This window comes from Bos taurus, chromosome 4 (assembly GCF_002263795.3).
Source record: "Bos taurus isolate L1 Dominette 01449 registration number 42190680 breed Hereford chromosome 4, ARS-UCD2.0, whole genome shotgun sequence".
Classification (NCBI taxonomy): Eukaryota; Metazoa; Chordata; class Mammalia; order Artiodactyla; family Bovidae; genus Bos; species Bos taurus.
In genome coordinates, this window is record NC_037331.1 from 52,259,610 (window position 1) to 52,275,317 (window position 15,708).

The following is a 15,708-nucleotide window of genomic DNA, read 5'->3' on the forward strand; positions in this document are numbered from 1 at the left end:
AAGAAATTTGGGGGATATCAGCAAAATGGCAGAGCTGTAGCTCCAAGCTCCTATCTCTCTACAGAAACACTGAAAAGAAGCAGAAACTGGCAGAATCAACTTTGTTAGAATTCTGGAAAACACTTAAAGGTTTACAGCAGCCAGGTGGATGCTGAATCAAAAACAGAAGGCAACTTAACAATGATAGGAAAGCTTTGTGGCATTTTTCCTTCCTCTTGCTCAAACCCCTCCCCAGCTTTGTGGTGTTCTTGAAGATGGCAGCCCACCTACCCAGTGTAAGAGTCTGACTCCCTGGTCCATAGGGAGCAGAGCAGATCTAATTGACAAAATATTATGTTTGTTTAGTCTAAGCTCTCTGGGAGCTGCCTGAGACACTAGCAAGGTCTCTGATTTGCCTAACTTGGAGCTCACTCAGGGTAGAAAACTGGCCAGCATTACTCTGAAACATTGTAAGGTGACAAACAACCCACAGCCACCTGGGGCTAAAAATTTTGGCTGAGATGCAACAGGCTGTCCAAAGGCTGGGAAGAATTTTTTTTTTTTGAGAAACCAGAGCTTGGAAAAGCATCCACATATATTTGGGAATTTAGAAACCCAAATATTTGTCCAAGGAAGGTCAGATGCTCAGAAAAGACCATAGAATGCTCTAAGCTTTTACCTCTGGCTGACCTCTAGTCTCAGTGCAAGCAGGAAGTGAAGTCTAATTCAGAGTTGTAAACAGCCTAGCTGAGTTTGAGGGAGTGACTCATCACGGAGTCAATCTCTAAAAACTGGGAGGGTTTTGTGTGTGTGTGTGTGTGTGTGTGTGTGTGTGTGTTTTAGCTCCTGGTGAACATGGAAATTGCTATCAAAATACTAGCTGAACACAAGACAAAAGAACAAAGACTTAAATCTCAACACATTGAAATATATTACTTCATATTCATTTGGAATCGTAAGGGGCCCTGAATAGCCAAAACAATCTCAAAAAAGAGAGTAAAGTTGAACAACTCACATTTCCCAATTTTAAAACTTCAACAGAGCTATAGTAATCAAAACAGTGTGGTATTAGCATAAGCCTAGAAGTATAGACGGAGAAGGCAATGGCACCCCACTCCAGTACTCTTGCCTGGAAAATCCCATGGATGGAGGAGCCTGGTAGGCTGTAGTCCATGGGGTCGAAGATAGTCAGACACGACTGAGCGACTTCCCTTTCACTTTTCACTTTCATGCATTGGAGAAGGAAATGGCAACCCACTCCAGTGTTCTTGCCTGGAGAATCCCAGGGACGGGGGAGCCTGGTAGGCTGCTGTCTATGGGGTCACACAGAGTCGGACACGACTGAAAGCGACTTAGCAGCAGCAGTGGAAGTATAGACAGACGGAGTAGAATTGAGTGTTTAAAAATTAAACCCATACATCTATGACCAATAGATTTTCAGCAATGTGCCAAGGCCATTCAGTGGTGAAGACTCATCTTTTTAATATATGATGCAGACAACTGCATATCCACATTCATAAAATGAAGTTGGATTCCTACCTATAAATACAAATTCAACATGGATCAGTGACCTAAATATAAGAATTACAAATCATAAAACTATGAGAGGAAAACATAGGGGTAAATTTTTTTGACTTTGGACTTATCAATGGATTCTTAGGTATGACACCAAAAGAAAGAGTAAGAGAAGAAAAAAATAGGTTAATTGGAATTATCTCAATTAAAAACTTGTGTGTGTCAAAGGATATTATTCAAAGAAGTGAAAATATAATCCACAGAATGAGAGAAAATATTTGCAAATAATATATTTGACAAGGGACTAGTATCCAGAATATATAAAGAACTGTTGCAACTCCAGAATAAAAAGACAAACAACTGAATTAAAAAATAAGCAATGGACATAAATAGATTCTCCAAAGAAGATATACAAATGGCCGAAAAGCACATGAAAAATGCTCAGCATCATTAGTCATCAGGGGAATATAAACCAAAACCACAATGAGGTACTACTTCATATCTCCTGGGGCTATCATAATAATAATAAATGGAAACTAAGTGTTGGCAAGGAAGAACTGGAACTTTCTTACATTGCTGGCAGGAATGCAAAATGGTTCTGCTGTTATGGAAACCAGTTTGGAAATTCTCAAAAAGTTAAACATAGACTTACCTTATGACCCAGCAATTGAACTCCTAGGTATACACCTAAAAAAAAAAAAAATGGAATTTAGGTACTAAAATAAGTTCTTGGATACATATGCTCATAGCAGCACTATTTGTAGTAGTCAAAAGTGGAAACAGTCCAAATATTCATCAACAGATAAGTGGATAAACAAATTATGATTAAAAAATATATTTCAAGAACTTCCCTGCTGGTCCAGTGACTAAGATTTCGCACTTCCATTGTAGGGGTGCAAGTTCAGTCCCTCTTTGGGAAGCTAAGATCCCACGTGCCACGCAGTACAGCCAAAAATAAAAGTGTCCTGTCATTTTTAAGAATATGTGTATATATATAATATATATATATGTATGTATATATGTATTTCGGCCATGAAAAAGACGGAAGTACTTATACATACCACAGTGGATGTATATGGTGAACCTTGAAAACATTATTCTAAGTGAAAGAAGTCAGATATGAAAAGTCAAATATTGTATGATTCTATTTACATGAAATATCCAGAATGGATAAATCCATAGAGAATTCAGATGTCCAGGGGCTAGGGAGGGGTGAAAAATGGGAAGAAATGGTTTAATGGATATAGGGTTTTACTCTGGAGTGATGGAACTGTCTTAGACTAAAGAGGTGATTGCATAACACTGTGAATGTGTTAGATATGTCACCAAATTATCACTTTAATGGTTAAGTTTATGTTACATGAATTTTATTTCAATAAATTATTAAGAAAATAAATAAATCCAGGAAACACTTGAGACTGGCTTGAGGCTAATTTTCTTGCCTCCAGAAGCTACATCTCATCAGACAATTTCACAGCAACATCTAACCTAGTCTTGCCTGATATTTCATGATGATAAAACTTATCTCCTGGAACAAATGCATCACCTATTCTAATCATTTTTACACCAAACATGGTCTCCAGCAATGGCACAGGGAGTATAAGGTAGGATGTTAATGAGGTGATTGTTGATCCAGAGTTACTGAAGTGAGTTTAAAAACATCAAAGATAAGAAGACAGCCTAGAGTGAAATGCTTCCAGAAAAGCTTCCCCCCAAATACAATGAGCATACAGTCAATCCCTTTCCATGACACCATGATTCTATAACTGGTCAGTGATAACACATGGTGGAGATGTTTTGAAGGGTAGGTTGAATAAGCTTTAGAAGCTACAGGGCACATCCTTCCTAAATGTGTGCTTCATAGCATACATTTGCAAAATAGAAATGGAAGGAACAAGTTTTTCGAACTTGATTATTTTATGGACCTTCTTGTAAACTGTGATGTAGAGCTGATTTATTCAGGTGGAAACTTACATAACTTTTGCCAGATTTCATATTTTACAACATGAGTAGGTCCTATGCTTAATGACAGGGTCTCAGGATGTAGTAGACCCATTTCAGAAGTGTTTTCTTTTTTTTTTTTTAATTTTATTTTATTTTTAAACTTTACATAATTGTATTTTGCCAAATATCAAAATGAATCCACCACAGGTATACATGTGTTCCCCGTCCTGAACCCTCCTCCCTCCTCCCTCCCCATACCATCCCTCTGGGTCGTCCCAGTGTTTTCTAAGTCCACTACTGAATCTTCCCTGAAACTGCTTGCTCCACCAGGGTCTTCAACCCCTCCCTTGTTCCCAGAATAAAGAGAGGAGAATAATACAAATGAAGGAATTCTGGTTACTAATCAGGTGCCAAAAGATTCTGATTGAAACTGACATAACAGGAGGAGAAGTAGAAGCTTCAGTTCAGTTCAGTTCAGTTCAGTCGCTCAGTCGTGTCTGACTCTTTGTGACCCCATGAATCGCAGCACGCCAGGCCTCCCTGTCCATCACCAACTCCCGGAGTTCACTGAGACTCACGTCCATCGAGTCGGTGATGCCATCCAGCCATCTCATCCTCTGTCATCCCCTTCTCCTCCTGCCCCCAATCCCTACCAGCATCAGAGTCTTTTCCAATGAGTCAACTCTTCGCATCAGGTGGCCTAAGTACTGGAGTTTCAGCTTCAGCATCAGTCCTTCCAAAGAAATCCCAGGGCTGATCTCCTTCAGAATGGACTGGTTGGATCTCCTTGCAGTCCAAGGGACTCTCAAGAGTCTTCTCCAACACCACAGTTCAAAAGCATCAATTCTTCGGCGCTCAGCCTTCTTCACAGTCCAACTCTCACATCCATACATGACCACAGGAAAAACCACAGCCTTGACTAGATGGACCTTTGTTGACCTGTGTTCTACTTAAGTAGAAGCTTAAGTATATGTTTTCAAAAGTCTGCCAGTCTGTTTCATATGACATACACTGAAAATGCAGTTTGTATGGCACTTTGAGGTAAGTAGATGAGACCTTTGATCTGGAAGAAAGCAGCCTGGGTAATCTGGCTATCCTGGCCCTGGAGACCCCGAGGGCTAGGGAGATAAAGATACATCTGTATATCTGTTATACATAAGTGGTACAACCACCATGCCCCAGCTCACTTATGTAGAAGTTCTTAACAAAGTTATGTGGAGAATTAAGGGGATCCTTAAAAACAGAAACCTCAGGAAGATATCACTTTATACATTAGAATTGGTACAATGAAAATTACTGCCACTATTAATACTAAGTGTTGATGAGAATGTAGAATGACCTGAACCCTCACATATTTCTCACTCATGTGTAATAGTAAAAACTTTGGAAAGAAGTTTGGTAAACCTGTAAGGAGTTAAGCCTTTAACTCTATACATACTTGTAGTCCTGTACTTGGTATATTTCTGTCCCTTTCTGGACCTTTTTCTGCTCTACCCCAAGATATGAATGGAGGCAGGGGCAAGAACAGCATTCCATACCAGAACTTCAGGGATGGACGTGGGCCCTACAAAACAGGTGAATTTGGGGGTGAAGGAAGTGGATATCTTTGTTTTATTCAGGAAATCTTAGACAAGCAATTTTGACAATGTGTGTTATAATGATTTTCAAACTTGAGCTTCTAGTTAAGAGGTAACTTTTTAGAAAGAGGATAATTTCACTCAGATGACACAGGACTGGTGATAAAGGAGATGAAGACTAAAGCTTAGTATATTTTACATTACTGGTATTTATTGATTTCATGTTTATTTCTACCTACTGGAGTCAACTTCATAAAAATGGAAAACTCGTAGATTATTATTGGTATATATAATTAGCAAATTCTTTGGATTGGATTTAAAAACAAAGGAAGTTTGAATCTTTTTTAATTTGAAATAATTTAACAATCAAGCCTTTAAATTCAATACACTATGAATCTTGATGTTTATGGAGCCCCTTCCACTGAGAGGTAACAACTGAACATTTTTATTTCTCTGTGTAGTATAACCTGTCAAGACAGTTCAAGGCAAAGGATTTGGCAGTGTTTTGCTGCCACCTAATGGAATAAGTGGAATATTTTTCATTTTCCTGTAAGAGACAATTACCCTTTTACTTCATGGAACATTCATATAAAACTAATAATTATTTTAACAAATATACTTGAACTGCAAATAAGTTTTAAAAATTTATATTAATTTTAACATTATTGCATGTGTGTGAGTATGTTATTGTGGTGGTAGTGTAGTGGGTATAGTAGAATGTGAAAATTAGTTTGAGGTTTTAATCTAAGGATCATGATTCATTTCTATAATTTTGTTCGAGTTAATTTACTAAAGGCTTAAGGATATAATAGATTGTTTATGAATGCTGATCTTTTTTTCTCAATGAACTTTAAGCAATTCAGGTAACCTATGAGTGAAACGAAGAATTAGTCATAATGTGAAAGGATACTGGGGAAATACACAGGAAAGAGTAAGAGAGAGGAGAGATATCTGCTTGCTGAGCTTGAAAATATTCAAAGTGGCTATTTTTCTATTTATAACCTAATTTTATATTGTATTTATTTAAAATACTGACAAGGATTGATTTTTGCTTTTTTTCCTCACTGTTGAAGAATAACTGGTACATTCTATATGTTGGAGAAACAGTATTTATGTGTATGTAAAATCACTGCAGATGGTGACTGCAGCCATGAAATTAAAAGACGCTTACTCCTTGAAAGAAAAGTTATGACCAACCTAGATAGCATATTGAAAAACAGAGACATTACTTTGCCAACAAAGGTCTGTCTAGTCAAGGCTATGGTTTTTCCAGTGGTCAAGTATGGATGTGAGAGTTGGACTGTGAAGAAAGCTGAGCGCCAAAGAATTAATGCTTTTGAACTGTGGTGTTGGAGAAGACTCTTAAGAGTCCCTTGGACTGCAAGGAGATCCAACCAGTCCATTCTGAAGGAGATCAGCCCTGGGATTTCTTTGGAAGGAATGATGCTAAAGCTGAAACTCCAGTACTTTGGCCACCTGATGCGAAGAGTTGACTCATTGGAAAAGACTCTGATGCTGGGAGGGATTGAGGGCAGGAGGAGAAGGGGATGACAGAGGATGAGATGGCTGGATGGCATCAGTGACTCGATGGACGTGAGTCTGAGTGAACTTCAGGAGTTGGTGATGGACAGGGAGGCCTGGCGTGTTGTGATTCATGGGGTCGCAAAGAGTTGGACATGATTGAGCAACTGAACTGAACTGAACTGAACCGAAACTCTAGAAAATAAAGGAAGGAAAGCAAAATCATCTATAATCCCACTCATAACATAAACCCATACTAGTCATCTAATGACACATAGCCATGTAACTTGCTGTTCACTAGTCCCCTTCAGTAACCTGTGAGGGCTGCTAGATGATGTGACTGTAAAATCTGTCCTCTACGTGTCCTTCTGGAGTATTTTTCAAATCCCAGGGATTTGCCACTGGGCTCTAATATTTCTATTTCCACTCTTGGATTCTGAGGTATATTTGCCCCAATATATTAACACTTTTTCCATTGGATCCATGGAACCTCTTGGCCATCCTATTTGTTCATCCTTCACAAAACCATCACATCCAATTTTCTAGGAGTATATGACATTTTTAGGATAAAGGCAATTTTATAAAGGAGTTACAAGCCTGAGAGAACCAAGGTCAGAGTCTTAGTTAACTTGAAGTTTCTCTTGAATCCCACATATTAGGGAATCTAAATACTTAGGACTTCACAGGGATGAGGTTTTATGGATGATTTCTGCTCCACCTTCTAAAGATGATAAAGTTGTGTCTCTCTTCTAGCTTCACATCCTTCTTCCTCGACACTCTCCATTCAAAACTCTGCTATCTTTCCTTGGCATAACCACTGCTTTCCATAGGGAGGCCCATCATCCCCTGGATCCACCTGGGTCTGATACTCAGGGCTTTAGTCTGATGGATATTGATATTTATCACTCTCCAGACTCCAGGGAGACTGGTTTCAGTCATAAGAGAAAATGAATGCAGGCCCTTCAATTAGAGTTTCCTTTTTTAATCCCTTCACAGCAAGAACAGTGGGTTTTCTGGTCTCTTTATTAGCTGATTTATTACCCAAAGTACCGTTCCTTAAAGTAAGTGACTTGGAGTGGTTATGGCAAGTTAAAATATATGCTTTGCCAGTCAGATATACAAGAAAAAGCAACCTTTATTTTCTTTATATTTATATCACCTTGCTTACAAGCCATTATTTTTGTTAATGAGAAATTTGGGGACCGAGCAGAAAAATAAATAGCTCATGCTCTTTTGTTTTAAAATGGTTTCTTTTTCTTAAATTTAATATTTCTTTTATTAAGCCCTGGAGAAGGAAATGGCAACCCACTCCAAAACCTTTGCCTGGAAAATCCCATGGACGGAGGAGCCTGGTAGGCTACAGTCCATGGGGTTGCAAAGAGTTGGACACGACTGAGCGATTTCACTTTCACTTTATTAAGCCCAGTCTTTCATATATTAACTTCTACTTTGTTTACAAAACTCATGTCAGAGCCAAGGAGGAACATTTGCTTTCCCCTTTGTCTCTGTCTGTGGCTCTCATGGACCTTGAGTTGCATTCTTTGGGCATTAAATTTCACTCTCATAATTTAAACCACAGTCCTCTATTGTTGACACATAACTAGGTAACTTGGTGGTTTACAGCACCTTCATTGGGCACTCTGTGTCCACAGCTGCCTCTTCTAATGTGTCTGCAGATGGTGTAACTTGTGTTCTGTCCTCTTAGCATTGATATGGTGTGAAATTGCTCCAGGTAAACTTGATTACCTCCGCCATCTGACCAAATCCTGCCCTGACTCTGTTGGGGAGGAAGAAATTTTCCTCCACTCTTCCAAGTTCTTCTGGCTGTTCTAAGAATTAAATTGACATGAGGTACATTAACAGGAGCAAATCACACATAAGTTTAATAACCAGTATACATAAGAGAGACCCAGAAAGGCTAAGTCACCAAACAGGCTGAAATTCTCATCTTAAATACCACCTTCAGCTAAAGACAAACGAGGGTGTTGAGGAGAGTGGCTTGGGACTTCAAGGGGAAGAAGGCATTTGACATGGACATGGAAAAATGAATGTTTGGTTAACAGGTGTTTGCTAGGCCATGCAGAGACACATAAAAATTTTAACAAACAGACTGCTAGGTTCCTTCACTTCTACACACCTAATTCACATTATAGTTTTCTATGGTGACAGCTCCCTTTCTGGAACATGTTCCCATCTACATTCTTTAGGCGGTTAGGGGGAAGGTCAGAGTTTCTTCCTGAGTCCTCTGGGCCTTGGTTGTTTGCATCTCAAAGTAATCTGCGTGCCAAAGAGACATTTTGGGGTGGCAGATTTTGCTACAACTCTTTCCTGCTATGTTGTCCCCAGAGATCCAGTTATGACTCCAATTTACTCCCTTATATGGGAATTTGGTTTCAAAGCTCTGTGGCATAAGAAAACTTCCTATTCATCCAGACCCCTCAGGTAAGTTCACTTTATCTTTCTACCCCTCATGGGAACTTCTGAATCACACACATATATGTATGTATGTATATATATATATATATATATATGAAAGTGAAAGTGAAATGTAGTCACTCAGTCATGTCTGACTCTTTGTGACCCCAAGGACTCCTCTATCCGTGGAATTCTCTAGGCAAGAGTACTGGAGTGGATTGCCATTCCCTTCTCCAGAGGATCTTCCCGACTCAGGGATTGAACTTGGGTTTATAAATATAAAATTTTTATATTTATATTGTTGCACAGCATGTGACCGACCATGGATTGAATCCATGCCCCTGCAGTGGAAGTGTGGAGTCTTAACCACCAGGGAAGTCCTTGAATCATTTCTCTGTTACTCAGGAGGTAAGGGGACAATGCAAGAATGTCCAGCCCCATGTACCTAAACCGCTTTCTCCTGGCCTTGCTGCTGTAGGGTTCCACACAGTGTAAACTGGAGTACCAGCTCAGTTGCTCTCATTCTCAGCTTATTTGGAATTTCTATCAGAATTTCTGTAAACCAGTGGGTTAAGGCTCTTTTCAGAGTCCTTGCAACTTCTTGGACTGTCCTAATCTGAATTTCTCTCCTTGCTCCCTGCATTTCTCATCCTACCTCCTATTCTCACCCCCAACATTCTCCTACCTAATTGTTCATTTGAAACTGATAGGTAGACACAAGCTCTAGGACATGATGTGATATCCTGTATCTTCTCTACTTATACCTTATAAAATATTATATATTCAGACCTCTAAGCTGCACATGCAAAGGCAGACTTTGGATTTTAGAACATTCTTTACTCTCTCAACAAAGCCTGACTCTCAAGAGTATTCTCTTGCTGTGGACTCAAAAATCGAAACTTTGAACTTTAAAGAGAAAAAATTGACCTTTTTGTTCTAGGCTTTTACCACTTTCTTTTTCTAGGCTGTTGAACCCTATGCCTTGGCCTTAGTGGTAGAAGGAATGACTTTTAAAGTGAGATAATACAAAGGAAAGTACAATGTGAAGTAGTTCAAAATGCTTTTACTTTCAAAAATTTTATGTCTTAAAGCATACTGAGAAAGGAGATGCTCCACATGAGCAAGGCTCTCATATTATAAGTCCCTACTATTCTCCTGAAGAGATGAACAAAGTCACAGAAGATTGTTTGCAGTGGTCACTGCTGCCGTTATGTGGGAAATGGCAAGGCCTGGATTGCATTGTTTTGCTTTTGAATCACATTCAGATACACGATGTGGATGGGGGATAAAGGAGATTGGATGTGCAGCCAGTTCTTGCTCCTGTTAAAATCATAAAATAAACACAATTTTAAGTTGGGATGCAGGTAAAATTTAGTGATAGTATAATAACAATAATAATTTTTATTCGCGTGTGTGTGTGTTAGTCACTCAGTTGTGTCCAACTCTTTGCGGCTGTGTAGACTGTAGCCTGCCAGGCTCCTCTGTCCATGGGATTTTCCAGGCAAGAATACTGGAGTGGGTTGCCACTCCCTTCTCCAGGGGATCTTCCTGACCTAGAGATCAAACCTGGGTCTCCTGCATTACAGTTCATTCAAGTTCATTGTCGTCTGAGCCACCAGGGAAGCCACAGTACTTGACAAAATATTTTTGTTTCATTATGTCATATAGAACTTTCAAAATCTTTGATTTAGAAGTTGTAAGTCCTTCAGAGATGAGAGACAGAATCCAGGGGATATTAAGTAACTTCTGTCATATGTGTAGATAATCAGTGCCAACTAACGAATGGTGTTAATCTAAACATAATTGTTGATGTTGTTGTTGTTTAAATCACACCATAATACCTCTGCTGATAAATTATATAATAATAATAATAAGCTTTATCTCTTTTCTGCACAACAACCCTTCACCTATTTGAAGGTCTTTATTATGGGTCCCTGTCAGATCTTGATAAGAAAGATGATAAAGAAAACTGGTGGGGAGGAAATAGCCAAAGTACATGGAAGAGTCATTATCAGCAGAAGAATATGAGGAAGAATATGAGTGTGTAGAATCAGGAAACTGGGCGCAGAGGTCCCACTTTGAAGGCATTTTATTTATTTACTTATTTTGGCCATGTGGTGTAGCATGAGGGATAAGTTTCCCAACCAGGGATCAAACCCATGCCCTCTGTATTGAGAGTGCAGGGTTTTAACCACTGGACCTCCAGGGAAGACCCTGAAGGCATTTTAACTTTACTTAGAGTCCTCTCTTTTGATTTTCCCCTCTACTAAGTCAAGTCAAATAGAATCTTAGACTCAAAGGATTGGGAGTAAAATTGCAAATGTCGAACTGTTCAATGCTGAAATTCTAAAATACCTCGTAGTGTCATGGTAAATGTTTAGCTACCAGGTCTTGGGGGAAAACAAAGACTCTTATTTTCAGTGTTTGCTGATTTTTGTGGTGAAAATACTCCCATGGAGGCCAGTTTCAACATACTGAAATGATGTCAGTGGAGTTTGGAAGAGTTCCTAGCAATGATCTCTTATGAGTTAGTACAATCCAGCATTAACAAACCATTGATAGGTTGATTAGAACCCTAAAATGTTACCTAGCCTTAGCTTTGAATTGTCCTGGCATCAAACATTGCCACTCCACTGTTTGATATTAATAGTTTTAATTATTATTGTTCTTTCCCTGGTTGTGCTTCTAAAATTACCTTTGCTCCACTTTGATCCTCTAGCCTTAGTTTTCCTTCTTTATTACCATCTTAAATCTTTCATTTTCCAGGATATATATTCTTTGCTAATTAAATCAACATATATATTATGTATACTCAGTCACTCAGTTGTGTCCAATCATTTGTGATCCCTTGAACTGTAGCTCTCCAGGCTCCTCAGTCCATGGGGTTTTCAAGAATACTGAGTGGGTTGCCAAAATCCCATGGGTGGGGAGCCTGGTGGGCTGCAGTCTATGGGATTGCAAGAGTCGGACATGACTGAGCGACTTCCCTTTCACTTTTCACTTTCATGCATTGGAGAAGGAAATGGCAACCCACTCCAGTGTTCTTGCCTGGAGAATCCCAGGGACGGGGGAGCCTGATGGGCTGCCGTTTATGGGGTCGCACAGAGTTGGACACGACAGAAGTGACTTAGCAGCAGTAGCAGTATATATATATAACGTTTTCCACATGCTGAATCATTCTGATAACCCTGCCTTGGTTATAATTTTTATTGTTAATATTCCTTTACAAATTTAATGTTTTTAACTGACCACATAACACAGTTCAGTAGAACTCTTATCTCCCTTTAGATAGATATTTCTAATACAGACTAAGTCTATATTGTTTCTCTTCTCTAATTAATTAATTTTTAGTACCCACATGACTTAACTGGTTACTTCTGAGCTTGTGATCAACTACCAAAAATCCCCTTGGTCTTTTTCATGAGAAGGGCTGTTTGTACATGTCTTCCTTATCTCAATCAAACAAACTATAGTATGTTATCACAAAATGATCCACTTGTATATTATCTAGTCCAAGCTCCTTATTTTAGAGATGAGGGAATTAGAGATCACAGAGGTTAATTAACTGAAATAAGATTACATAACTTGTTGGTGACAAAGTCGAGTCTAGATCTGATGGCTGCTATCATTTCCTTATACTCTACTATTTCCTCTTATTCTTAGAACAGCATTAGATAGGAAAAACAAATTGTATTAACTCCATTTTAAACATGGTGATATTTAGAATAAGAAATACTAAGTGATTTGCTAAATCTACATGGGCAATAACATCAGATGATTTTTTTCAGCCTAAATGTAAGGCTGTTACAATTTATATTTTTCAGTTACAGCCCCTTATATTAAACTGTGAGATAATTTTTAATTTTGACTCTGTGGCCTAGGATTTTAACATTCTTCCATCTTCCTTTCTTTCACAAGTGTCATAAGCATAGGTTTCTTGTCAGCCAGGATCCTGGCAGAAAGCAGAAGCTAACTCAGATGGTTCAGTAGACTTTAATAAAGGTATTGTATTAGTCTCCTAGGGTTTCCAAAGCAACTTACCACAAATTCAGTGGCTTAAAACAAAAGTTAAGGAGGCCAGAAATCAAAAATCAATGTGTTGGGAGATTTAGTTGCTTCTAGAGGCACCCCACTCCAGTACTCTTGCCTGGAAAATCCCATGGATGGAGGAGCCTGGTGGGTTACAGTCCATGGGGTCACACAGAGTTGGACACGACTGAAGTGACTTAGCAGTAGCAGAGTCTCTAAACGGGGGAAAAAAAATGTTCATGCTTCTCTTCTAACTTCTAGTGTCTGCCAGCAATCCTTGGCATTCATTGGCTTCAAAAGGTATCTTCATATAGCCTTCTTTGTGTATTTTTCTTTTTTTTTGGCATCCTTTCCTCTTTTAGATGAGGATATCAGTCATTGGACTTAAAGTTCACCCTAAGTCCAGGATGATTTTATCTCAAGATCTTTAACTACATCTACAGAAACCCTATGACCAAATAAAATTACATTCTCAGGTTCTGGGTAGACATGAAATTTTGAGCGATACTATTCAACACTATAGGTTCATTTATGAAGTTGTGTGTGGACTAAGAAAACAGGTGGTTAAAGGGGCAAGGAGAGGAATTGTGCCCCAGGATCCTACTGAGCTGGACCAGTGAAGCAGGGGACCATGGCAGTAATTCTAGAGATCTGAGTGGTAGAGATGTGAGTGCCCTGCCATGACACTGGTTTCAGAGCAGGTATAGAACAGACTCAATGGATTCAATCACTGGCTCGGTCACTGACTCAATGGACATGAAACTCCAGGAGACAGTGAAGGACTGGGAAGCCTGGCATGCTGCAGTTCATGGGTCGCAGAGTTGGACAGACTTAGCGACTGAATAATAACAGCAACATAGAGCAGGAAAAAAACATTTTCTCCTTTCAATCTGCACTCTTCTTTGGATGATTCCCATTAGCCACATCCAACCAGAAGCCAGGTTTATGCTTCCTGTTACTGCTGTAAAAATGACTACAAACTTCATGGCTTAAACCAATTTAAATTTATAATCTTATAATTCTAGAGGTTAGAACTCATACAGAGGTCTCACTGGGTTAAAATCAAGGTATCAGAAGGGCTTATTCCTCTAGTGGAGAATCCATTTCCTTGCCTTTTCCAGCATCTAGATGTCATCCTGAGCGACTTCACTTTCACTTTTCACTTTCCTGCATTGGAGAAGGAAATGGCAACCCGCTCCAGTGTACTTGCCTGGAGAATCCTGGGACGGGGGAGCCTGATGGGCTGCCGTCTACGGGGTCACACAGAGTTGGACACGACTGAAGTGACTTAGCAGTAGCAGCAGATGTCATCCACACTCTTTAGCTCAATCCTCCTTCTTTAAGGTCAGCTATGGCAGACTGAGTCTCCATATAGCATCACTCTGACAATCTTTGTTCTGTGAGGAAACATATTTGAAATTTAGGGGTAAGAATGTGGACATCTTAGGAGGAGCCACTCTTCCACCTATGATATCAGTTGACAGTCTTAAAGATTTAGCCTCCTGGGCAGGGTTGGATACAGGTCATGTGGCAATGAACTTTATACAATTAGGAAGTACTATACAAGAAAAATAATTCATGGTCTTCTTAGACACAATGCTTGGAAGGGGCCCTGAAGCAGAAGCTTTATTAGCTCAACAGTAATTCAGACTCTGCTCCTAGGCACAGAGCAGAGCAAAGCAGGGCAGAGGATAATCTGGGATGGGGAGAGAATGGGTGAGAGTCAGAAGACCATGCCTTAAACTTTTCTACAGTTGATTAAACATTTGACTTATGAGGAATCTGCTGCATTCCACTAGGGCCTATACTTCAGAGTGAATTCAGTAGTTTTCAATCAGCCATTAATCAGCTAATTATTGATCATGAGGATAGCATAATATATAGCCAACAGCTTAGTGACATTGACTTATACCATGCCTTCATCGAAGCCATTTTTTCTTCTTATTACATTTAGGCAAATGTATAGTTGGTGTATTCCTACTCAACAGTATTCTTTAGCCTTTTAAGCAGTGTAGATTTCACGAGCACTTTCCCGCCTGTATGTGTGTGTGTGTGCTCAGTCACATCAGACTCTTTTGACCCTGTGGACTGTAGCCTGCCAGACTCCTATGTCCATGGGATTTTTCAGTCAAGAATACTGGAGTGGTTTGCTGTTTCCTCCTCCAGGAGATTTTCCCAATCTAGGGATTGACCCACATCTCCTGAGTCTCCTGCATTGCAGCCGGATTCTTTACGTGCTAAGCCACTGGGGAAACCCATCTTCCCTGCAAATGACCTGTGACAAGTTGTTCACTCATTCCACAGAAGGTACAACTGAACCTTAGATTTTATAATGAAAAGTTCAGTCTTACTGTGCCACCCATGGAAGTTCCACCTAGCCATAGTCTATTCAATTCTGAATTTGCTTCTTTCTTGTGACTACTTGGTACATTTGATACAGAATTTTTCTTCTAGATCCCCTAAGTTCTAGGACTTCACAGTGCAGTCATGTGAGAGTGAGTCAGCAGTTTAATTCCAATATCTGTCTCACCACTGTTAGGGACTTTTTAACAAGAACCAAGACAGTTATTAGTTTTATTATAACCCAAATAGAATAAAGAGGAACTATGTTAACAAGAATAGAGAAGTGAAGAATACCAAATGTCCATGTCTTAATAGTTTAAAAAAAGGGAAAGAAAGAGTAAACTCTGCTGGACATTTTACTTTATGAAAATAGACCGACTTCCCA